This window comes from Manis javanica, chromosome 8, assembly GCF_040802235.1.
Source record: "Manis javanica isolate MJ-LG chromosome 8, MJ_LKY, whole genome shotgun sequence".
Taxonomy (NCBI): Eukaryota; Metazoa; Chordata; class Mammalia; order Pholidota; family Manidae; genus Manis; species Manis javanica.
Genome location: NC_133163.1, coordinates 66,774,842 through 66,801,694, shown reverse-complemented (window position 1 = coordinate 66,801,694; position 26,853 = coordinate 66,774,842). Strand labels below are relative to the sequence as shown.

General features: G+C 37.8%; 1 long non-coding RNA gene across 1 annotated transcript; it reads right to left on the bottom strand.

Annotated features, from left to right (window-relative positions):
• Positions 1–79: 79 nt before the first annotated feature.
• Positions 80–21,772, bottom strand: LOC140843269 (uncharacterized). Its single transcript, XR_012120882.1, has 4 exons — positions 21,566–21,772; positions 6,676–6,778; positions 6,199–6,255; positions 80–3,244 (listed from the first exon to the last, which is right to left on the bottom strand). It is a non-coding gene; the product is annotated as an uncharacterized lncRNA (long non-coding RNA).
• Positions 21,773–26,853: the final 5,081 nt, after the last annotated feature.

The following is a 26,853-nucleotide window of genomic DNA, read 5'->3' as shown; positions in this document are numbered from 1 at the left end:
TCAGTGGAGCAGTCAAGAACACACACATTTATCAAATAAGTTCATTGTCTCATATGCATGTGGTTTATGCTGCCCCAAAACAATTACAATAATAACATCAAAGATCACTGATCACAGATCACTATAGCTAATATAATAATGAAAAAGATAGAAATATTGCAAGAATTACTAAAATATGACACAGAGACACAAAATAAGCAAATGTTGTTAGGAAGGAGCCAATAGACTTACTAGAGGCAGTGTGGTCACAAACCTTCAGTTTGTAAAAAATGCAGTATCTGCAAAATGCAGTGAAGTGAAACACAATAAAATGAGGTATGCCTGTACACTTCACTAAGTCTTTAAGGTATATTTTCCTGTATTCTCTCACCATCTCTATCTGTACCACCTAGTTTCTACCTGCAAAATGAATGAGTATAGTATGCTTTAAAGAAAACATTTTTAAAATGCTGTGTTTTTGTGTTTTTATTATTATTACATTTTTATTTTAAATTCAAATAAGAGAGTCCAGAGCAAAAGCACTAAAGGAAAAGACTAAAGCCCTGAAGAAAGAAAACAGAAGATGCAGAGAAAGATGACTAACTACGCTTGAATATGTGTCCCAAGAAACCAGGATATGTTTACATGCTCACACTTCACTTTGATGTCAAAATCTAAGAATAAAGGACACTGAGAACTGCTATGTGCCAGGCACAGTGCCAGGCACAGTACATCACAGACCGCATCTTCCATAAACTATAGAAGTCTAAGGGAAGGTAGGTGTGACCACCCCTATGGGTGATAGTACTTATGACACAGTATGTCAGGTACACCAGGAACATCAAGATGGTGATGGCCTCTTGGAAGGCTTCAGAAACGATGTGTGAATTAGATCTCAGGTGTTCATTGGAGCTGGCCAGACATTAGGAAAACCATGTGGAGAAGCATGAAGGTAAGAAGGCTCCTCTTGGGAGCTGAGGGAAGAGGCTGCCCTTTGGCACAGGCCCTACTTTCAATGAAGAGCTTTAATATACACACAGTTGCTGAGATCCATTGACAGGATCAAAGAGGAAGATATTCATCATTCAAATTTAAACTCATCCCATTGACTGGTGTTACCATGAATTAATTTTTAAAATAAATCTTATCTTATGAATAACACAATTACATGGTATTGAGTTTTTATATATCAAAAGTATCATTTGATATAAACACTTCAAATATGCCACCAAAAAAATGTCTGGACAGTTCATCACATTTTAACTGGAAATGGAATTTGTCCCTAGCTTTTCTCAACTTTGGAGAGGTTGTGGGTATGAAAGAGTGTGGTTGGCCATTTTGGAAACTGTAGGAACAGTAAAAAAAGTAGAAAATTAAGTTTGGTTGGAACCTAGGGTGGAGTTAGTGGCTAGAAGAGAACATTATGTATGCAAAGTATCTAAGCCAGGTGTTCTCCACCTTCACTGCACATTAGATTCACTGGGGGAACTTTTTTTTAATCGACTATTTTTAGAGCAGTCTTAGGTTCACAGCAAAATTCAGCAGAAAGTACTGAGAGTTTCCACATACCTCCTGTCCCCACACATGACAACCTACCCGCTATCAAACTTCCCCAACAGAGTGGTACATTTGCTCCAATTAAGAAACATGCATTCACACATCATAGTCTGGACTTTACATAAGGCTTCACTCTTGATGTTGTACATTCTATGGGTTTTGAGAGATGTATCATGACACGTATCTACCATTATAGTACCATACAGAGTACTTCACTGCCCTGAAAATTACCTGTGCTCTGCTTATACATACCTCCCTCTCCACTAGCCTCTGGCAACTGACCTTTTTACTGTGGCTATAGTTTTACCTTATCCAGAATGTTATATAGTTAGAATCTTACAGTATGTAGTCGCTTCAGATTGGCTCTTTCATTTAGCAATATGCATTTAAGGTTCTTACATGTCTTTTCAAGGTTTAATAGCTTATTTCTTTTGGAGCTGAATAATATTCTATTGTCTGGATGTACCACAGTTTATTTATCCATCCCTACTGAAGGACTTCTTGGAAACTTCTAAGTTTTGGCAATATGAAAATAAATATCCATGTGCAGATTTTTACATTGATATAAGTTTCCAACTCATTTGGGTAAATACCAAGGAGCATGATATCTGGATCATATGGTTAGAATATGTTCAATTTGTAAGAAACAGCCAAATTATCTTCCAAAGTGGCTGCACCATTTTGCGTTCCCTTAAGCAATGAATGAGAGTTCTTGCTGCTCCACATTCTTGCCAGCGTTTGGTGTTTTCAGTGTTTTGGATTTTGCCCATTCTAATATGTGTGTAGTGGTATCTTGTTGTTTTAATTTGCAATTTCCTAATGAGAAGTGATATTGAGCATTTTTTCATTTACTTATTTGCCAACAATACATCATTGGTGAGGTGTCTCTTGCCCATTTTTTAAATGATTGTTCATTTTCTTGTTGAATTCTAAAGGTCCTTCATATATTTTGATAATAATCATTATCAGATTTGTTTTTTATAAATATTTTCTTCACCTGAGGAACTTTTAAAATGTCAGATGCTCAGGCCATACCTCAGAATTTCAGCCAGAATTTTGGAAGGTAGGATTCAGAGATCACTATTTTTTTAAAGCACTCTAAGTGACTCTAATGTGTAGCCAAGGCTGAGAACCACTGGACCTAAGTCAATATAATAATAATGTTATTGAAATATAACTTTGATAACACTTGTTAATATTATTGCAGTTAAATTTTATTGGGCACTTATCGTGTCCTAACAGTCTTCTAAATATATTACAAGTAGTCACTTATTATGGATATTAGCTATTTTGACTTACTATCTGTGTGGCCTTGGCCTCTATGTGCTTTGTTTTCCTAATCTTTAAAACCACGATAATAATAGAAACTTGCCCTTTATCAAATAATTATGTTTATCAAGAGAATGCATGTAAAATGCCAACCACATATAATCAAAAGTGCCAGCTATTAATATTATTGCACTATTAGTGTTGCTCTCTGGTGTGGGATTCTGGGTCTGCTCTCTCTAGCACAGAACAGACCACCAAACAATTGAAGACAGCAGTCACGTTCCCATGTCCCCTCTTCTGCAGGCAAAGCAGGTCCAGTCCTTCACCGGCTTTACCCTACTTCGGTATTTTTCACTTTCTCCTGATGTACATTAACTGATCCATGAGCCCAGAACAGTACTTCAAATGTGGTCAGACCAGGACAGAGGAGTGCAGTCTCCTGTTGCATTGGGAAGAAAGTAGTCATATCACTCTTTTGGCTGACAGAGTTTACAGTAAACTAAAGTTCTCACTTTTTGCACCCTGAACTGCAAGCCAGGTTTCCTTCAGTCTTTTAATTTAACAATTGATTATTTTTGTCCCTAATATTTAGACTTATTAATATCATCTTGTTGGTTCTATGTCAGTGCTGCATTGTGTGGCAATCTCTTTGAATCTCAATTGGGAAATACAATGTGTCAGCCAGTCCTCCAAACTCTTCATTAGTAATCAATTAGATAAAGGTGTTGGGCAGACATGGTCAAACAGAGGCTCTGGCATATATCTCAAACCTTTCACGAAACAGTTATTTATTTACCCATTAAGTAACATTCTCTGGGTGTAGTTGTTCAGATAACTATCACTCTACCTAACAGCATTATCACCTGACCCACTGATCTCCTTCTTGGCAATAAGTATTTCAATATATTTTTATTTTAAAAATGGTAATATTAAGAAAATAAAAACCAGAATTGAATCTTGTAGTACAAAATTAACATATTTATATCTAAGATTTTAAAGGAAATCTTGTCAAATGCCTTCTTGAAATTCACTTATTTCAACTATGGCATTCCAATAGCAATATCTGGGGAATTTGGGTGAAGGATATATATATCCTTTTATTTTTATGCTATTCTTTTACATCTAAGCTTACTTCAAAATTAAAAGTTATAAAACAAAACAGTAAGTTTAGTAGAAATGACTAATTCTTAGTAATGATGCCTTCTAGGAATCACTCTGCTTTTCTAAAGATTTCAAAATTGATGTTGTCTTGCCTAAGGGTTTTAGCCCTGGGCAAGTTCACTATGGATTCAGTGAGATGGAGAAATGACAACAGAATGTCCTTGGGGTAAAAGGGTTTATACCTGGCTTTATTCTCATGGTGGTAGGTGGAGCACTAGAATCACATCTGCATCCAGCAGTCTGCAGATCTGTAATCCACCTCCATCTCTGCCTCCACTGAAAGCACTGGGTAGAGCTCTTTATATAGTGACTCATTCAATAATAGCTTATTGCCTATGGGTGTGTAAGCACTAGCCTAGCAGTAGGCAAGTTACATCATCAAGTAGTTAGGGTCAGGTGAGGATCCTGGCCATAGGAATGTCCATTTTCACCACAGCTGTATTTAAAAATAAATTTTAGAATTTTGACAATTTTTAAAAAGATTCTCTGTGTCTACTATTCCATGATAGTGGAGACAAAAATCATATAGTGATCATAAAAGTTGTGTGCTTTATGTTCCTTCTTAGCTGTTCTTGCTCCAAGGCTAAGAAACCCTTCTATAATTTGCTAACTCTGTAAGCGTACTATTCCCTTTGTCTTGAGGGAAATCATTCTTGCCAATAAATAAAAAGATATTATTCTTCATTAGCATACTTGGGTGCATAATAATTATAATTTAATTAAAGGAAAAGTAGGATCTGATTTACAAGAATTCCTTCTATAGAAAACTTTCAAGAATCTACTTCTGTAAAGAATGAATTTTCTTATTACAGATTTCAAAATGTGCATTAGGGGAAAAACCTAATTGTGTGAATTGGAAGTTTTTCCTTCTGGATATTTGCTATTAAGAGTTATTGGTCATTGTTTTTTATCTATGATAATAGTATAATGTTTTTATTTTCTAAAAAGGAGTCCTATTGCTTGACAGGCATACCAAAATACTTATGGATGAAATGATGTAATAACTAGGATTTGCTTCAAAATAACTTGAGGGGATAGCGGACACAGTATAGATGAAACAGTTGGCTATACATTGAGAATAATTTTTGAATCTAGATAAGAGGTACGTGGGGGTTCATTATCCTAGTGTCTACACTTTTGTGTGTATTTGAAAACATAATACAAATGATATTTTTAAAAAAATATGTGGGAAATTTTGGAGGATAAAGGAAGCAATACTGACACATGGTATTTTGAGACAACCTGACAGAAATGTTTCTTAATTTTAAATTATGGCATCATTTCACCTAATATCTATAGAGAGACAGAAATGTTTCTTAATTTTAAATGATGGCATCATTTTACCTAATATATATAGAGAGATGACCATAGTTATAGTTTGTATTTCCATAACTTTTTAATATAATAAAATAGAGAGGTAACATTTCTAGGGGAAAGTGAAAGGAATGGGTATTTTTTAAACTAACTTATAAACACTTATACAGTTTACTATGTATAGTACCCTGTTATGTGCTTTACAATTACTAACGTATTTAATTCTCCTAAGAACCCTACAAGGGAAATAAGGTTATTGTCTCTATTTTACAGATGGGGAAATCATGCCTGTAGAGATTAACTAACCTGTACAAGGTCACATAGCTGATAAACAACAGATTTGGGCTTTGAATCCAGAAACCCTGGCTACAGAAGATCTGAGCCTTATCAGCTGCTCTCTTTGGGTTAAATGTTTTTCCCTCTGATGGTAAGAAAAAATACATCTTGAGAAATCAAGCCTATAGAAAGGACAGTAGGAATGCAGGAAAATACTCTATATATCTTTTTTGTATTTGAATTTTTTTTACAATTACTTTTGCAGTTAAAAATGTTTTTAATGTAATGCAGACAATGGAAAAATTAGAAAATTCTGAAGTAAAAAAAAAAAAAAGACCAGTAATATTCACCTATCACATTGAGCTTCTTCCATCACCAAAGTCCAAAACTCATTTTACCTATCACCATCCAAACTATTATCCAGGAGTTGTTTTTATCCCTTTTACCAGCTAACTAAAGAAATCCGAGGGACAGGCATTGATTACCTGAGCCAGGAAATAGCTGCTTTACTTTAGCCATGAGGATTAGACTTCTGTTCTCAGAGATCAGTCTGTCTGCCATAGCAGAGTTAAAGAGGTGAACAGTTATTCAAGTAAAGATGCTTAGGCAAAAAATCCATCTAGGCCATTAAACCAAAATTACCTTTTACTTTCCTGGAGGTCATTTGCAGTAGATTATCTCAATCCTTGTCTATAAGACCTAGGATGGTAAATCAGAATTTAATATAAACTTGGAATCTAGGGAATTGTGTTTGATTCACTAAGTAAATGCCAATGGCTAGATAACACCTGCAGAATATATATATATATGCATTATTAGTGTGGGAATGTGGTTATGCTGAGGTATTCTAGAGATTAAGACAAACTTCTTGACCAAGGAAATTAACCACCAAGCTTTCAAGGAAAAGTTATCTGTACTAGTTTTTCTTTGAAAATCATCATGACTATATGATTTCAATGCTTTTTATTATTCAATTTCTTTAGGTTCATATTTCAGTTTTCTGATGTGTAGATTATATATATTGTATATTCATATATATTTTGTATGTTTAACTTTTTAGTAACATAGATGTATATATAAGCTTTTAGTAACAACTTCATTGAAATATAATGCACATACCATGAAGTTCATCCTTTTAAAATGTATAGTTTGGTGGGTTTCAGTGTATCCACGAAGTTGCGCATCGGTTGTCACTGTCTAATTGCAGAACATCTTCATCATCCTGAAACAGAAACCCCCTGCCATTAGCAGTCACTCTACATTCTCCCCAACCCCTAATCCCTGGGAACCACTAGTCTACTTTCTATCTCTATGGATTTGCTTATTCTGGAGATTTTCATATCAATGGTATCAGAGAATATGTGGCCTTTTATATCTGGCTTCTTTTTTATGCAGCATTATGTGTCCAAAGTTCATCCACATTGTAGCATGTATTAGAACTTCATTACTTTATGTGAATAAATAATATCCTATTGTATGCATATACCACCTTTTCTTTCTTTATCAGTTATTGGACATTTGGGTTGTTTCCAGTTTGGGGCTGTTATGAATAATGCTGCTATGACATTCATGAACAAGTTTTTTGGTGGATATACATTTCTAATTTTCTAGGAGTGGAGCTGTTTAGCCATATAGTGTAGCTTTTGAAGGAAGTGCCAGATGTTTTCTAAAATGGCAGTACCATTTTACATTCCCTGCCAACAATTTATAAGGGTTCTTTGTTATTATCTGTCTTTTTTATTGTAGCCATCCTAGTGGGTATGAAGTAGTACCTCATTGTGGTTTTGGTTTGCATTTCCCTAATGACTAATGGCGTTGAGTATCCTTTATGTGCTTATGAGCTATTCATATATTTCCTTTGGAGAAATGCCTATTCAAATCCTTTGCCCATTTTTAAATTGGATTGTTTGTCTTTTCATTGCTAAGCTTCTTATATTCTGGGTACAAGTCCCTAGTCAGATATACAATTTGAAAACATTTTATCCCATTTTGTGGGCTGCCTTTTCAATTTCTTGATGATGTACTTTGAAGCACAAATTTTTAAAAATTATGATGAAGTCCAATTTATCTATTTTTCTTTTTATCATATTTGCTTTCAATATCTAAGAAACTATTGCCCCATCCAAGGTCACGGAGATTAAATTAATGTTTCCTTCTAAGAGTTTTATAGTTTAAGCTCTTATATTTTGTTTATCCATTCTGAGTTAATTTTTATATATGTTGTGAAATAAGAGTCCAAATTCATTCTTTTTTGCACGTGGATATCCAGTTGTCTCAGCACCATTTATTAAAAATATTGTTCTTTCTCCATGAACTGCCTTGGCAAGATTGCTGAAAATCAACTGACCATAAATGTAAAGGTTTATCTAAAATCTCAGTTATGTTTCATTGATCTGAATTCCTATCCTTATTCCAGTACCACCCTGGCTTGATTACTGTAGCTTTGGAGTGTATTTTGAAATTAAGAACTATGAATCCTGCAGCTTTGTTTTTGTTTCTTTCCAAGATCACTTTGACTCTTCTGAGTTCCTTGCATTTCCATATGAATTTTAAAATGAGCTTATCCATTGCAAAGCAAAACACACACAGAACAACAAAAAAAACCCAGCTGTGATCTTGACAGGGACTACATTGACTACATCGATTTGGGAAGTATTGCCATTTTAATAACATCTCCCATAATAAATAGGATGCCTTTCCATTTATTTAGTTCTTCTTTAATGTCTCAATGATATTTTGTAGTTTTCAGTGTACAACTTTGTGCTTCTTTTGTTAAATAATGGAAACATTGCCAAGTGTACTTGGGAAGAATTTGCATTCTGCTTTTCTTGGGTGAATATCAGCTCTAGTTGGTTTATAGTATGTTCATCTTCAATTTCCTTTTGATCATCTTTCTGATTCTAGCCATCATTGAAAGTGGAGTATTAAAGTCTCCAACCTTACTGTTGAATTGTCTATTTCTCCCTTTAATTTTATTAGTTTTTACTTTGTGTATTTTGGGCTCTGTTATTAGGTGCATATATATATATATATATATATATATTTGTAGTTATGTCTTCCTAACAGATTGACCCTTTTATCATTATAATATATACTTCTTTGACTCTAGTAACAATTTCTGTCTAAAAATCTATTTTATAGGTCTGATATTAGTGAATTATTTTCTTGGTGGTTGTCCTAGAATTACAATTAACATATTAACTTAAAAACATTCAAGTTTGGATTAATATAAACTTGCTCTCAATAGTATACAAAAATTTACTCCAATATAGCTCTATTTTCTCCTCCTTCCTTTGTGCTATTATTGACATACAAATTACATCTTTATACATTGAGTACCTATCAACTCAGTTTAATAATTATTGTTTTATGCAGTCATCCTAAGTCAGGAATGAAAATAAAAGTTATAAACAATAAATTTATACTATTTTTTATGTTTAACTATGTATTTACCTTTACCAGTGATCTATGCATCAGATATTGGCTTATTTTAGGCTATTACTAAAATTTTTCAAAATATTCAGTTTACATCTGCTAGTTCCTTCAGATATTTCCTTTTTCAATAGATTTTTACCCTGTAATTATCTAAACCAAGGTCGGTTAGTGAAAAGACTGAGTTTTGAATCTAAAGTCCTAGCATTTACTGATGGCTTTTGGTCCATTGGCTGATTTTGTAATCTTGAATAAGCCATCTAGTAACTATCTGGGCTTCAATTTTCTTAACTCAAAAGTGGAGAAATTAGCATCTAGCAGTATTTGACTGATGATTTCAAATGTACCATTCTTCCAAGTATAGGTCCTACCACATATGAGAGGAATTTTCTTGTAATTTTCATTTAGCACCTGATGTCCATAGGAAATGTCAAAACCTTTATCACATTATAGACTAGTATTCCAATAACAGAGAAAAAATGACTAAGAATAAATAAAAAATTATGGAAATGACTTCAGATGATGTATTGCTATTTCTAATACACTTTTTTAAAAGTCCTTCAACTTGCAAATTGTTTTTTAGGTAACTTTCTATGAAGAAAATATAACTAAAAGAATGATCTCATGAGTACTCCCAACAATATCATAAATACCCATTTGCCAGGTAAGTTCATTTAAAAATAAAATCTAGTCATAGCCCAGCATGGGGATCAAGAATACCTGAATCAGCCAGCTGTTTGAAATGAGTTTGAAAAAAGGAATACCTAAGTCTTCAGAGTAGATTTACTATGTTATCTTAGTCTCCTGTTTCCCTTGGGGTGAAATCTACTCTTCCCATCAATTGTTCTGTTTTTTAGGGAAGAAAATAATCATATTCACTTTGGAGGTGATTTTGAACAAGCCAGTTATTAGTTTTAAAGGACCAGAATCACCATGACTTAGAATATGAAACCCCATGACCCATAAAGTCTACTTTTGCCATTTTCCCTGGTTCTATTACAAAAAGTGACATTGAGAATAATTCCTGTATGCCTAGGGGCCAAAACTGGAATTCTTCATCATAGACACTTAATTTAAGGATTGACTTCTAACAGGGATACCAATTACACCAAAAACAGTAAGTTAGTTGTTGGTAATTCATTAAACAGAATGTGAGTTTTGGCCTTTGGCTCCTGTTGGAAACAAGTCCAAGTTGGAAACACCTTCCATGCTCAAGTTTTGTTGGTTGATGAGGTTCTGTGTTAATTCCTGAATATAAATGAAAGAGCAAGTCAAAGTAGATGATCTGGTTAGTATGTACTGATATGATTCAGACCTATTCTAAGAAACTTACTTTGTCCTCAGTCTTGAGGAAATATGGCTAGACTGATTAGACTGTAATCCTGATAACTACTGCATAACTTTCCATATGATCCTACTTTAACTCAGGGTGGCTAGGCCATGCCTTACTCTCTTACACTATTTAGAAATACACTCCTTGTAACCAAATAAAAATGGAGTATATTTTGCCTTTCACACTCAGAAGAAGCTTTAGGTGGATGTTCTTGTTTTCTTTAGCTAAAGAACCCTGTGTTTTTTCATTAGTGGTCTGGAATCTGATTAGCAAACAAAATTTGCACGTGGCTTTCATATTAGCGTTACTGTCACACTGTGTACACAGGGGAGATGGAAGACTAAAAATAACAAACCTAGCTTCAGTAAATTGACCAAACTATATGTGCTGCATATTCCTACAGACTTAGTGATCTGGGTTAAATAATATTTATTCTCAAACAAATCACAATTGGAATCCTTATTCTCCTCCCATTTAGGATTTTTTTCTCTCTTTCTCCTTAACCTGGATGTGGCTGTAGGATTTTTTTTTTTTAAAGCAGCTAGCTTGCTGTCTCAAGAGACAAAGCATAGAACCTTCATTTCATAGTGGTTTCTTTCGTCAAAAACATTCTGTATTGTAACATTGATAATTATTCAGAATTTTAAAAAATAAAACAATCGCTTTTCCCCGTCTGACCTATTTAAGTCACAGAAAATATGTTCCAGCCCCCTACAAAGATTAACTTATTTCTTGTTGATGAATTAATGAAAACATATTAGTGTGTTGATGTTTGCTTATTCTAGTTCTTAAGCTTTAAATATTAAGAATAAGTTTATTTGTAGCTATACCCCATAAGTGTCCAGCTTTTCATTTCTTTGAGAAATAAATCAGAAAGTGAGAAATATCCTTGTCTGGTTTGGATTTTTCCCCATAGGTCCCCCAACCCCCCTGACTTCCCTCCTGTCACACAACCTGAAGGAGCTTGGAGCATAACATCAGCATTATGCTCTAAAGGCAGCGGGTGATGCTTACACACCTGAGTTCTGGCACCAACAAGGTGACTGGAATCAAATGTGAACCGTGGCATTTATCCTTCCCAGTCAAATACATTGTGCAATGGGCAGCAACGGGCACTATGTGAAAGGTCGCCTACTAAACCGCCCCAGCATAGGATTAGTCAGCTTCCTGCTGTGAGGTGTGCCTGACGAAGATACTGGAGTCGGTGGTGATGGAAAGGCAGGCTGGCCAATGAAAAAAACCAAAAGCAGGGGAAACTCAACTTTTGGCAAACAATTGAATATTAACACAAGGCATTTGTTTCCTGAGGTGCAGAGGCTAAGAGGGTACTGAGAAACATCTGAGGGAAAAATGTTGATTTCTGGCTTTTTCTTTTTTTCCATGAAAACTTTTTCCTGTATAAAACCTTAGAAGCCAATGCAATTTTTGCTCATGTTAATTTAGAGTGGAACCAAAAAAGTACTTTCTGGGGAAATCTTTTTTTTTTGTAATAAAAAATTGAATTATTAAACATAGCATAACTAACTAAAAAAATCAGAAAAACAAAGCAAAGGAAAAACACCCATAATTCCTTTGCTAAAAGCAATCATATCATAGTAGCATGCATTCTTATTCTTTGAAGTATTTCACATGGTTGTAATCATACAATTATAAGGTTTTGTCACATGATCTTTTTTATAACTTAAAAGATTTTTTTCCCATAGCGCTATGTAACCATATTTAAAATAACTAAATAATTTTCCATTAAACATTTGTTTGAACCAGTGTTCGCTTTAAGGATGCTAACAAATAGGCTACTTCCACTTTATGCAGGTTATAAATAACCCTGAAATGAATATAGCTTGAAGCATAGCTTTTCTTAAATTTTTTTTTAAATTGAAGGTGATTTATAGCAAATACAAAACTTGCATAAAGCATGTAGGAACAGCTTAAAGATTAATAATAAAATGAGCAGCTGAGAATGCACTTCCAATTTCAGAAATAAAACATCGCCTATGCGCCTCCCTCTGGTCACATCTTGCTCTCTTCCTCCCCTACAGAAAGAACTACTAGACTAAATGTTTTGTTTATTGTGTAACTTTTCAATACTTTCAATTTTTCCTTCGGAGAGATTCTTTCCAGGAGAATTTAATAATTAAAGTAAATGGTAGTAAGTTTTTCAGGGCTAGATTCTGACATCGGTGGAAAACATTGGCTTACATTTCTCCTTCAGAAATTATCAGGCTGGACACACCCGAGTAGGCAGGGTGGGCCCACAGACCAGAGAAAAGTTTGCCTCCTAAGGATGTGTAGTCTGTGCCAGCTTTCTGCAGTAATAGGGTATTAGGGGTTAGGACTGAGAAGCTTCATCACAGAGAGAGGTAATTCTGGTTTACCCAGTTAGGGTTACCCTCCCTCCCCCAAGGCTTTGCTCTATTCCCTAGTAATTTTGGTTTCGGTTTGTTATTTGTATGTTGTTACAGTAATCACTTGTTCATTTAAAGTAGGCAGTTGTTTTTGTTAAAGATATTGGTGTTTATCTTCTAAGATAAATGCTAACAGAGTTGTGCTCAACTTCACCTAACCCCGAGGAGTCACATCGGTCAGATTTGTCTTCTCAGTTTTTAGAATGGGGAAATTAAAATAATTTAAAAATAATTATCCAGTCCAGGGGGTTGGGCATGGGCAAAAATAGGTGAAGGGGGAAAAAATTAGTAAGAATGTTTGATATTTTGATCTGGCTGATGGTTGCATGAGTGTATGCACAGGTCAAAATTCATCAAGCTGTACAGTAAGATTTGTGTATTTTATTGTATGTACCTCAATATAAAAATGTTTTAAATAAAAATAAAAACAAGTTGCATACATTAATTTTTAAATAATATGTTGCCAAAAATAATCATAAGTGGCCAATAATAGAACCAATAAGGACTTATTGGTCTGACAACAAAGATTGACTTGCAAGTCAATAGTGAAAATGCCAAACTGGTGTCTCTGATCACCTGCATCAGAATCAGTTAAAATATTTAGTGAATTCTGAGAGTCCTGGACCCCACTTGAGACCTACCAAATCATAATCTCTGGATTTGGGGCCCAGGAATGCACAATATAATAAGCACCCCACATGACTACAACTGTAGATCAGGGGCAGTGACCTAAGAAAAGTGACATAGGAAATATTTCCATATCTCTCTACTGTGTTTATGTTTGTTCAGCACTGAGATGTGGGGGTCCTGTGGCTCCTTCCTGTGGCAACAATTGTGATGTATTTTGCTGGATAAGAATAGAAAAACTCAGTTCTTTACTCCACTACTACTTTTTTTCTCTCTCTCTTTTTTTATTAAAGTATCATTGATATACAATCTTATAGTGGTTTCAAATGTACAACACAGTGGTTCAACAGTTACCCATATTATAAAATTCTCACCTCCTCTAGCATGGTTGCTATCCATCAATATATTAAGACATTATAGAATCATTAACTATATTCTACATGCTGTACTACTGCCCCGTGACTAGCTTATAATTGTGATTGCAAATTATTGTGCCCCTTTATCCCCTTCACTCTCTCCCACATCTGCTCCAACCCCTCCCCTTGGTTACCACTCGTCCTTTCTCGGTACCTATGAGTCTATTGCTATTTTGTTCCTTCTGTTTTGCTTCATCTTTATACTCCAAAAATAAGTTACTCTACTACTATTTTGAAATGTTATTACTGGAGGAAGAAGTCACACTTCAAGTGAGGTCTGGAAACCACCTTAATTATTTGTGTGAAATTAGGAGATTTTCATTGACTTTGGCCAAAAGCAAAAAAGAGAGGGGATAGATTAAAGTGAAGGCATTTTGTCTGAAGCAAAGACCAGGGTTCAATTACAGTTTCTGCCAGGCACATTGTATTTCCTTCTCAGTTTTGAGTAGTACCCCCATTTGTGACCTTGATATTCAAAATTATTTTGCATGCAACCATTGGCCTGCATAACACTGATTCTACAATCATCATCCTTGAAGCTGGAATCCTTATCATCTCACCAACTCTGGAAGCACTTTTTAAGAAGATGGGGACAAAGTAGTTGTTGAAAAGAAAAGCTAAAAGACAAGAGTTAGAGAAATTATATAAAGATAGAAATAGAAAGCCAAGTGCAGTCAGGAAAGAAACATCAGAAGTAATCTGGGAGACACTGACATTCTTCAAACTCACCCTCAATTAGTATAGCTTGGGAGGTTGCTAAGCAAAACACTTCTGAGACTTGAACTTGAGATCCTAGTGAATACATATCTGCTGTCTAAAACAGTGAAGGAATTCCTTCTAGCTGAATGAAATCAATCACACTGTGAAATGATCTTTACTAAAATAGTTATTGCTGAAACTACATGATATTTGACAGAGTTCTTCTGGCTTCTTTCATCTCACTCTTCTATCTATGTTGTCAGAAATTGGCCATATTTAAGAACCCAGAAATGATAATTCAAAATATTATACATTTCAATAATTAATATGTTTGGACTGTTTTAAAATTTGCACATATTTAACCCAGAGAAAAATGAAGTAGAGATGACCTAATTGGTGAAGTGTCAAATATGCTGTAAATATACTAAGAATATTCAATTGCAGTAAATAATAATAATAGTAACCACATGAATAAAGGGGAAGAACAAAGTAGTAAACTGTATATGTATCTAGCATTTTTATGGAGACTATTAAAATGACATCTTAAATCAAAATTGCATATTCAAGATATCTTTTTAATGTTTATTTGGGAGCTTGATGATCTGCACAGAGTCAAGTTTTGTCTCTAAAATACAAAAATATCAGATAATCTTAATAATATTTATGGAGAAAAACAATAAAGACATGATAAGAAAAGTAATAGTTCAGGAGTTAAGGAATTCCAGAGCAATAACAACATCATACTAATTGATGAAACACCGATTAAAGCTGAGATAAAGCAAGGTTTCCACTTTATTTAACCTTAAAATGGAAATTCTAGACCCTGTTCAAAATCAGAAAACATATGTATATTTATAAGCAATTATAGATTAATATAAATCTAATGCTTTTTTGCCTAAGCCAAAAAAGAGGCAAGTAAATGTAAACAGCTTTGACTACATAAAATGTAAAATGTCTGTAGATGAAAACATAAGCAATATTAAAGAAGATTAACAAAATAAGAAATCAAAGAGATCTACAAACATGAAAATAATTTTTAAATCCACTAGCAATCAAAGAAATGCAAATAAAATACTATTATTCAGCCATTAAATTGCTCAAGATTTAGGATAGTGAAAATACTCAGCACTGGGTAAATATAATAAAATGGGAACTTTTGGACACTATTTGTGGGAATGTCCTCTTTGATGAGCAGTTTGTATCAAAATCTTTCCAAATGTACATACCCTTTGATTCAATCATTCTGCTACTGGAATTTCTTCTAAGGAAAAAAATAGGGACATGAGTAAAGATGAACAGGAATGTAAAGAATACCTTTTTATACAATATCAGAAAATTGAAACAAGCAAAATCAAGAGAATGATTTAGTACATTATCGTATACTCATAGGAGAATGATATTAAATGATCGTTAAAAATCATGTTTTGCTCACACAATGTTGTAAGTGAAAAGAGCACTAAAAACAGTAAAGTCTGACCCCAGTTTTGAAAATTGCGTACGTATTTGTAGAAAAAGAATGGAAGAATATACACTAAAATATTCAAGGCTGTTTTCTCCAGGTGGTGGGATTCTGAGTTATTTTTTACTTTATTTTATGCTTTTCTAAATGTCCTGCAATAAGCACATATAATTTTTAAAATAATTTTAAGAGCAAAATAACTTAAGTTAAAGAACAGAGTTAACCCTCTTCATGAAGAAAATGACATTCAAATTACTTCCTAAATTTTTTGCCTCTAACTCACAAGGAAATAGTATTTCCAAGCAGATCTGGATCCATATTAAAAGAGGCTGTTTGGTTTTTTTAAGTTTCCTGAGAGAGGAAGCAGAAGATAATGCAATAAGTGGCTTTTTTACCTGAAAAAAACTTTATTCCATGCCAGACCACACACACACACACACACACACACACACACACTCTTACTCCTAGATCCTTTTGAAAACAGGATCACCAACTCCAGACAGTGCTGAAATATTTGAATCACAGAAAGGAACAGAAGTCATCGGATACAGAAGCCCTAAACTTCCTTAAGGATCTCTTTAATACTAGTTCTAATCTTGAAGCTGACACCTCTCCTCAATACTTGAATTTGGTGAAATGCTTTGGACAAAAAAACCTTCTCCATTTGTTGATGATAAACTCATGGAATTATTATCAAAGATCTAACCAAGATGCATTGGACCCTTAGTAATAAAGAAATAGAAGGTGTAAATGAGGAAAAGTGAGTATAAGAGGGTTTTTCCTCAACCCTCTTAGGGCCCCTGATGGAGACTGAATATCAAATTGACAATCACAGGAGAAAAGCATACAAATTTATCAATGTAAGTTTTATGTGACATGGGAAACTTCATAAGGAAATAAAGATCTGAAGGAGTTAAGCCTGAGACTTTTTATCCTAGGTTTGATAAAGTGTGGGAAGTCATGGAAAACTGTAAAATAACAAAAGGGTTTGAGCCAAGGCTAGTATACTGGGGAAAACTTAACAAGGCCTGTTGGAGAAGATTCCCCTTGGTATCTCTCCCTCTTCAGAGATAAGGATGTTCCTTTCCTCTGAGCAAAAGGTGGGCACCTCTCAGAAGAGTCTACACCTGCTCACAGGTAGAAGGGGGAGGTCAAAGAGTCTTTCCTGCACCTACCATTTCTCAAATTCCTTCAGCTTAAAATATTTAATATGTCAAAAAACCTTATTTGCGGGTACCATCTGAACGCTGTGATATAGGGGGGCCTTTGGAGCTCTCATTTTCACCTGAGCCAGTCCATGACCAAGTTTCCTCTGGTCTCTAGTGAAAACGTCTGAAGAAGGTTCCCAACTATCTTTTTTTGGGGGGGGAAATATCTTCTGAGATTACATCCAACACACTTTTTTTTAGTTTTACCGTATCTCATCTCTTACAAAATGATGGTGATACGGTCAATGATATGTTGTTTTTTAAATAGTTCTTATCCGTTGAAATTAAAAATTGGCAACCCTGTGCTTATTGTCTCCACCCAACTCCAGTTTTCCTTTGGAAATCTGAAACCAAAAGAACACCATTGAGCTCATCAAACTTCCTTATTTCTATGAATGAAAAAACTGAGCTTCAGAAAGGAATGGAGATTTACTTGAAGTTTTACAGAAAAAGTCTTTTACCCTGTGATCACACAGTACGGAGTCTTAAAGGGCTTATCCTTGTCCATCGAAAAACACTCAGGAATCCCTTATAAGTCTCTCTGGGGCAAGTTACATTTTCAGTTGATTGTAGGGAAACAGCAGTTGAGCTTTGGTGCCTTAATTGGTCATCGAGTCCACCATTATAATAAAAAAGAACACCAGAAATCAACATCACTTCTGGATGTCTTGTTAAAGGAAACCAGAACCAGACCGTACTTGAGTCAGTATAAACAGATTTTATTCAGTAACTACTGAAATAAGAGAAAAGAGACCTCAGTAAAAAAATGAAATCAGTTCCAAATACGGCATGATTGAGTGAGGATTTATAGCCAAGGGGAAGGTGGGGTCAGTAGATGGAAGATTACTAAAAGGAAACATCAGGGATCCTGGTTAAACCAACCTGATTCTTGCTGAAGGCAGGCCTGGGTGCTCAGACTGAAAGGGCAAGCTCCCAGATTCTATTTTAGCCAATTGGGACCCGGATCCTATTTCACCCAATCGGAGCTTGGTCTCTCTCTCCCCTCCAGTCAGCAAGAAGTACACCCATCACCCCTAGACCCTGCCAATTGACCAAAGCCATGACTCATCACCCCCCAACTAACCCCAGGCCCAGCCAATCAGCCAGAGCCACGGCCATCACCCCCCACCCCCAAACCGCCCTGGAAACCCATAAAACCTTTGTTCTGGGGAAAATGCGCTCTCTTTCTCTGGCACCTGGCCACTGTGTTGGCACGGGTATGAGATTGAGCTCGGGCTAGCTCCAATAAAGGCTCTTTTGCTTTTGCATCGGTGTTGGCTCCTTGGTGGTCTCCTTGGGATTCGGGACTTTGGGACAACACAGACATCAAGGGTAGGGGACTCTCTCAACTGACTTAGCAGGATTCTTTCTAAAATTAGGTGATGGAAAAAAACAGACACAGAAGTCCAAAGGTCAAGGCCTAGTTGAGAAGAGGGTTCAGAAGAGCCTGACTGGAAATTGGGTCAAGGAAAGAGTCCTAAGTCTCTCATTTTTCTTAAGGAAGATGCTACAAAGGAATGAGGCCTGGTTAACAAGCAGTTATTTGAGAACAATGTCTGTCCTCCTTTTTACTTCTCCCACCACATGAAAGTAAATTAATTTCAAAATATACTCAACACAAAGGTAGAAATACCTCCAGATTAACATAAAGTATCTAGCTGCTTACAAAAAATTCTTAGGTATCTGTCTGTCATAATTTCTAATTTGTCTAAGTGGATCTCTAGCCCTAGATTCAAGTCCTGACTGCTGCTTAAAACATACATGATCAACCAATGTATCCTAGCCTGTTTACTCATCTGTAAAATGGGAATAATTAGATTGGCACTGTTTATCTAACAGCATAGTTATAAGGAAAAGATTAAGTGTGGGTAGTAACTCTTTATAAGTTGTAAAATACAATATGAATGTGTTATAATTTAAAATGTAGACAAAAAGTACATTTTTTTCTTATAGCAACCCATCTTTCATAATCATAATACTTATTAAATTGCAAATGAAGTCTTAAACCATCTCTGCCTCTTTAAGCTCAGTAGTAAAATTAGGTAATATCCTTCTAGGACCAACAACCACTCCAATAGATTTGGAAAATGATGTGACCATCAAAATTTCCTCCTAAAGTGTTATCACACAACATGGTTGAAGCAAACCATGGGAAACTGCCCTTTTTTGTAGGTCAAGATAGTACAAAATCAGCAATTCTGTATGAATTAACCTATACTAAGACATCAATCTATATAGGCAAAATTCAAAAAGGATTCAAGACCCACTAGAAATCTCAGGGGCTCTCACAAGGATCTCAAGTGTCCCTCCACAGCTGTACAGTATCCAGATTTAGGAGCTGGGTGAATGTTGCTATTCTTATCTTACAAATGAGAAAACTAGGACACAGACTGTATTCCTATCACACCTCCTCATGTAGGATGGTTGGGCAACAGAAGTTTGTTAAATAAACTTAACCACTCTTTCCAAATATCCAGAACAGCATGTCCAATTGTAGGCTATTGTGAAAGTTCTTCCAACCAGTTCCTTCTCCAGTCTTTTCTCAAACCAGGCTATATAAACCAGAAATTCAGCTTTGTTTTCCGTTCCACTTTCCACCTCAAATCATCAATCAAGTTCAAATCCATTCTACCAACTCATTGTCTTTCCTATTCTTGGGGTTTTTCATTTCCTGATTTAAGTGTTCTATAAGTTTGCTTGAACAACTGCAGTCTTGAAACTTGTGTTCCTGTCTCCAGACTTGATTTTAACTTCTGTTTAAAGGATCATCCTTTTTTCACTGTAAGCTCTTATAGCATCTAAAATAGGCTTTTGATAAATGTTTATTGAACGTGTTGGGGAGGAAAATTTTTCCTCTACTGTTCTAGGTTCTTAGGCTGGTAAATTGACATAAGGCAGACTAACAGGAGAAAAACAATTTTAATTTTGTTCACACAGGAGCCCTACAAAAATATGAGACAGGCAGGCAATTGAGGCTTATATGTCATCTTGAGAAAAGAAGGGGATAGGGGTCTAGACATCACTGGGGAGGAAGACAGTTAACAGTAAGATGGGAAGAACAAATGTTTGGTAAACAAATGTTTGCCATGCCATCCAGAGACAATAGGACATGGAGAGAAATTTGATCTCCAGGCCCTGCTGAGCTCCCTCTGAGTTAACTGCACCTGTTGTCAGGAAATCTAATCTGGGGAGATCTCTTTGTATGCTAGGTGAGACCAGAACCTGGGAGAGGGTTCTTGACTCCAATTGAGAAAGAATTCATGAGTGGGTCAAGCAGGTGCAAGCAAAGAGTAGTTTAATAGTTTAATAAAACAGAAGTACACACTCAAGGAGGGAGTGCAAATGTGCTCGAGGTGAGCAGCATGGTGAATTTAGGGTCCAGTAATCTTTTAGCTGGATCTTATAGCTGGAATTTAAGCAGAAGGTGGAAGAGAGAGGGTATTTTGAGAGGGCAGGAGAAAGGACCTTTGCCCTCTTTTTGTCCTGATATGGTCTGCCTCAGAACTGTCATGGTGTCAAAGCATGTGATTTTTAGTATGTAAAGAGCATATAATGAGCTTTGGGATAACTGTGGGTTATCGTTTTCCCTATCCTGAATCTAGTTGATTTGAACTGGTTAGAAACTGCATTGTTTTGCCATCAGTTATTTTCCTAAAATCTATCTGGTTTGTTTTCACTTAACCTGTTCTGCCAGCTGGCCACAGAAACTGGCCTCAAGTTTTTCTTCACTCTCCCAGAGCCTGGCTCTTTCCCTGAACTGTACTGCCTATTGCCCCACCTAGACTTATCTCTGGTGATAGCTCTCTTCCTGGGCCAGGGCCTCTAAATTCATTTAGGCAGTTAAGGGGGAAATAAAAGTTCCTCCTGAGTCTTTTACACCTTGACTGACTTCAGCTCAAAATAATCCACCTGCCAAGTGGCACCTACTGGGCAGGCTCTTTCTGAACCTTTTCAAATGAATGGCTGGGATTGAGAATCAGGAAATAGGGGAGGGGTCATACATGTGTAGAAGTGCTTTTATATGTCTGATACTGTATTTTGGTTCATTGCATCTTTACAACAACTCTTGATGTGGACACAAGATTCATTAATGTGAGTGTTCTTCCCTTTTTGCTTTCTAGAGAATTTTGTCCTTTCCACTTTAGTTTCTTCTCTCTCTTTCACTTCTAAAAAGAAATTTCTCTCTTCCACTCTGGTTCTTAGGTTTACATAACTTGGAGTTAAGAGAATGGAGAGGAAAAGTCTGCATCAGTCCAGGCAGGGGGAAACAGGGCCGCAGGGTGACTGGAAGGGTCTCCTTTGTTACGGAGAATGCAGGCTGTTGCTCTGGGAGGAGGGGGTTTTCTGCCTGGTCAAGATCCTTCTGAATTCAATCAGACTGAATAAAGGCAAAGGCAAGAAGTTGGGGCTCTTAGAAGGGGCTGGCCTACCACGTTTCTTCCCCTGGCGACCACCCAGTCAGTACAAGCGGCTGGCTCCGGTGCTGCTCTCTCCTATTCCCCAGCACAGGCATAATCCTCTCAGCACTGGTGCTCCGCGGCTGCCCTCCGTCAGCCTTCCTTTACTCCCCACTCTCCCTCTAGGCTTCCCTTCTCGGCTCCCCAAACTCCCTGCTCCCACACCTGTACCACTCTCTCTCAGCTCTCACAGCCCTCTACCTCCCCACCCTTGCACTTTGAGGCACCCTGTGGGTGGGTCTCTGGTGACTGGTGGTGGCCTGACCAATTATGTACCAGGAACTGAGGAGAGGAGAGAATGGGTGTTTCCTCTCCACCCCTCCCTTGAGCTGGTACTCCCTTGACTGACTAGCCCTCTGTCCCTGGTAAACATCCCATAGATGTGAAAACAGGCTCATATATGTATGTGTGTGTGTGTGTGTGTACACAATGGGCGTATTAAGGCCAGGTGGGAAACCTGGCCAGGAATTTCCATTTTCTCCACACAGGCTAAGGGCAAAGTGGAGAGAACATAAAATCTTTAATAATATACATAATAAAGAATTAAAAGGAATGAAGAGGAAGAAAGAAGATAGAAATAAACCGCTAGGCAGGTAGGCTAGGGGTGAGGAATGATTTGGGGAGGTTTGGGGAGTGGGCTGTGTAGCAGCTTCCGGGGAGTGAGAAAGAAGGAAAAGGAGGATTCCAAGTATTGCTGAGGATGACAAATTGTATCTCCTGCTTTGAAAAAAGCAGGTAAACCTAGGAATTCCTCTTGAAAGAATTTGGTTACTGGACTTTGTTTCTTTCAATGTGAAATTGAGCCATGTGGAATTTACAGTGAACAGAAAACCAAGGCTTGGAGAGCCAACCTTCTGCTAACGTCACACAAACAAGAAAGGACAGTCAGAAACCTCTGCAGTTTCAAAGCCACATTTTAATTCCCACATGCTCCCTGTGGTTCAGAGATCTGCTGGGTCCACTTCTAAATTCCAATGAAGTTGTAACAGGAAGTCAAATTTCTAATAGTTGTTCCTCCATTGTGAGCTTTCAAGATGAGAATCCTCTTGTTTACTGTATGGCGGGAAATCTGAGAGGTCGTGTAGTGAACCCTTCCTTGCCCTGCTACTTTCTGGCTTTCATTTATTTCTAGCTCAGTCTTTCTGCTTAACCCTGATTTAAAAGACTTTCAAAGAAATAATAGCCTCAGAGTTTAACTCTCTCTAGGGATAAAAGAGGAAACATTTCTGTGAGAGCAATCTATTTACAAGCATCCTGGCCCCAACTTTATCTGGGGAGGTGACAGTATTTTGAAACACAAAGAAACAGAAAGACCTGAATTTAGAAGTCTCTGTAGGATGTGAATTTGTATACCTAAAAACCATTGGCATGTAAATACCGAGAGAAACATGGACAAGAGGAAATAGTACTGATGAAGATGGAGATGAAGGCGTTTGCAGCCTCACTGAGTGCTGCTGGAGCTGACACCTCGCAGGAGGCTTTGCACGTGTGTTGGGTATCCTGAGACACTGGCTCTTCTCTTTCTTCCTCTTCCCTTTCCCATTCACATCAGGCAGTCAATTTTTTGCTTTAGATAAGGTAAGTATCAGGGCAGATCATAAAAGTGGCCTACCCTTTTCTCTGTTTTTTGCTTACCTTAAGTCTCTAGAAAAACTTGCAGTGTTTATGAAGGTAAAAGTAGAAATAGATGAACAAGAATAGCTAGAGCAGTGCTTCTCAAACATTTTTGGTCTTAGGAATCTATATTCTTAAGTATTTTATTCAGAACCAAAAATATGTCAGTATTTACCAAGTTATAAATTGAAACTAAGAAAATATTTTAAGTATTTATTTATTCATTATAATAAAAAACTATAAATAACTGGATTCTCATCTTCCGTATTCAATCTGTTGTGACTTGTTTTGAAGCATATGAAGAAAATCCAGTCTTATACAGATACGTGATTGAAAATAGGAGTAGAATTTTAAAATTCTAGGTGACTTTGTTTTGTGGAGATGGGTTACATCGGGGGGAGGTTGCAGGAGTTGCAGGGATTTGGACAACACAGTTGCCAGGGCTGGCCAGATGCTCCCGGCCAGTGGAAGGTGGACGGCTTGCCCACCTGGTGGTCGTGAGTGTTGCTCCACCTGGAGGAATGGGTCCAGGTGACTGGTAAGCAGGTTGGTTGTGGTGATGGTTAGGTCATATCTGGGCCCAGTCTGCATACGGCCCGGTCTGTGCATGGCCCTTTCTGCTCTGCGCATGGCCTGCTCTGTGCATGGCCCACTCTACACATGACCCCATTCCTATGTATAAAAGAAGAATGAACTTGTACTTTGGGGTCTCCACCTGTGAGTGTGACACCCCAGCATGCTGGCTCCCCAGTAAATGCTCTTGCTTTTGCATCCATGCATCTCCCGGTTATTTGGAGGTCGATTGCACAACCCAACATTTGGGGGCTCGTCTGGGATCACGCTCCCATAACCGGTGACCATGCGGGTGAGTGTGACTGTGACTGCAGTGTTTGATTGCCTGTTTATGTGCCATGTGTCCTTGTATTCGTGCCGTTTATTGGTGGAAACCTGATCTGGCGGTCCGGGGACTAGATGGATGCACTATTTTTCCCCACACCTTGGTGAGCACGGAGATGTCCCTCGCTCACTTCTGTTTTTTGGACTTTTATTTTTCAATCTGGTGGGAGACAGGAGGTCACTCCCTGATGGAGCCTTTTTACAGGAGAGGCTGTGCCTCTTCATCTGGTTTCTTTTTGGAAAAAGGTGCCCTAACATTGTGTTCTCTATATGTGTACTCATATTTGTCTGTCTTGTCTTCTTGTTTCTCTTCTGTATGGGCCAGTTCCAATCTACTCCCTCTACTCCTCTATCTTCATATCTCGCCTCAGTGACTTTCAAACCAGGCTAAAAATCTTGGTCTGGTGTCAAAAAGGGTGAACTTTCTATCTTTTGCAGGAATGAATGGCCTAAGTTCAGAGTTGGGTGGCCTGAGGAGGGCACGTTTGATCTCCCCACCATTTTCAGGGTCAAAGACCTTGTATATAGACATCCTGGGCACCCTGACCAGGTTCTCTTCACTCCTGCAGAGAGAGAGAGAGTCCTGACTGAAGCTCAGAAACTAGTCCCAGGGGTTGATGGGAGACCAACCATGGATTTAGATATTATAAACATCAGATTCCCCTCAAGTAGGCCTGACTGGGACTTCAATACGGATGAAGGTCAAGAGAGGCTCACTGTCTACCGCCAGATTCTGATGGGGGTGTCTCTGGGTGGCAGCACGCCATCCCACCAATTTGTCTAAAGTAAGTCAGGTGAAACAGGAGCCCACAGAACCTCCTGGAGCTTTCCTTGAGAGACTGCTAGAAGCCTACAGGACCTATACGCCCCTGGACCCAGAAGCTGCTGAAAACTGGTCTGCGGTAAGTTTGGCCTTTGTTAATCAATCAGCCCCAGACATAAGGTGGAAGTTACAAAGATTAGAAGGTTTTGAGGAAAAAAGGCTAGCCGAACTTTTGGCAGTGGCTGAGAAAGTGTTCAATAACTGAGACACCCCAGAAGAGTGACAGACCCGTGGGTTGGCTGAGATTTTGTTAGCTAATTCGTTAGAAGGTCCTGCCTGGAACCGAGAATTAAAAAGGCTGGCTGAACAATGGGGACCTCGAGATCCCAAATCCTCCCCCAAGGGCCAGAACCCGCTGCAGAGAGACCAGTGTGCCTACTGCAAAGAGAGAGGCTACTGGCAAAATTAATGCCCCAAGAGAGAAGCCAGGGAACAACCCAAGGTCCTCCAGACAGAAGGCTTAGATGACTGAAGGGGATGGGGTTTGGCCCCCCTCCCTGAGCCTTGGGTAACCCTGAATGTGGAGGGGAGGCCAGTGACTTTTATGGTCAACACTGGAGCAGAACATTCAATCCTTAAGAACCCCATGGGGCCCCTTTCTCCCAAACAGTCCTGGGTACAGGGAGCCACAAGATCTAACTGATATTCATGGACTACTCGAAGATCCGTAGACCTAAAACTGGGACAGGTATCCCACTCATTCATGGTTATCCCTGAGTGCCCCTACCCACTTCTGGGGAGAGATTTGCTATCCAAGGTGAGAGCCCACATCTACTTTGAGGGTGACTCGGTTTCCATAAACAACCAGAGCAGAGCCCCCATCAGCGTTCTTACCTTATTGCTTAATGATAACCATAGACTTTACACTAGCCTGAGAAGAGAAAAAGACAACTATGAGCTCCTCCATAAGTAGCTAAAAGAGATCCCGGAAGTATGGGCCAAGATGGAAGGCATCAGATGGGCAAAGCATCGGGCACCGATAGTGGTCCAACTAAAGGCCACTGCCACCCCTGTCCGTGTGCAGCGGTACCCCATCACCCAAGAAGCAAAGCTTACCGCTAGCCACCTCAAGTCAACTGCTGTTTGCTTTTGAATGGAGAGATCTGGAGGACAGATTGAATGGTCAACTAACATGGACCAGGTTGCCTCAGGGATTCAAGAACTCACTGACCATCTTCGATGAGGCCCTCCATGAAGATCTGAGTGAGTACCGGCATTTCCACCCAGAGGTGAGCCTGCTTCAATATGTAGATGATTTACTAATAGCTGCCCGGACAGAAACAGAATGTCAGGCAGCCACTAAAGATTTACTTATGGCACTAGGAAAACAAGGGTACTGAGCTTCTGCTAAGAAAGCTCAACTTTGTTTAGAAGAAGTCACCTACTTGGGATACAAACTCAATGGGGGATGCCGATGGCTATCCCAGGCCAGAAAAGAGACTATTTTCCAGCTACCAAGGCCAGACTGTAGATGGACTGTCAGAGAGTTCTTGGGGACAGCGGAGTTCTGCCGCCTCTGGATTCCTGGCTTTGCCAAACTAAGTAGATACCTTTTCCGGATGGGCAGAAGCCTTTCCAACCAAAAGAGAAACTACTGCTGTAGTAGTTACCAAGAAATTCCTAGAAGACATTATTCCAAGGTATGGCCTTCCTGCTTTTATTGGGTCAGACAACGGACCAGCTTTCATCTCTCAGGTAACACAAGGGCTGAATCATATATTGGGGACTAATTGGAAGCTACACTGTGCATATCATCCCCAAAGCTCAGATCAAGTAGAAAGGATGAATTAGACCATTAAAGAGATTTTAACCAAATTAACCCTAGAAACTGGTGGTAACTGGGTGACTCTCCTCCCCTTCATTCTGTTCAGGGTCAGGAACACTCCCTATAGATTGGGCATAACCCCGTTTGAAATCCTGTTTAGCA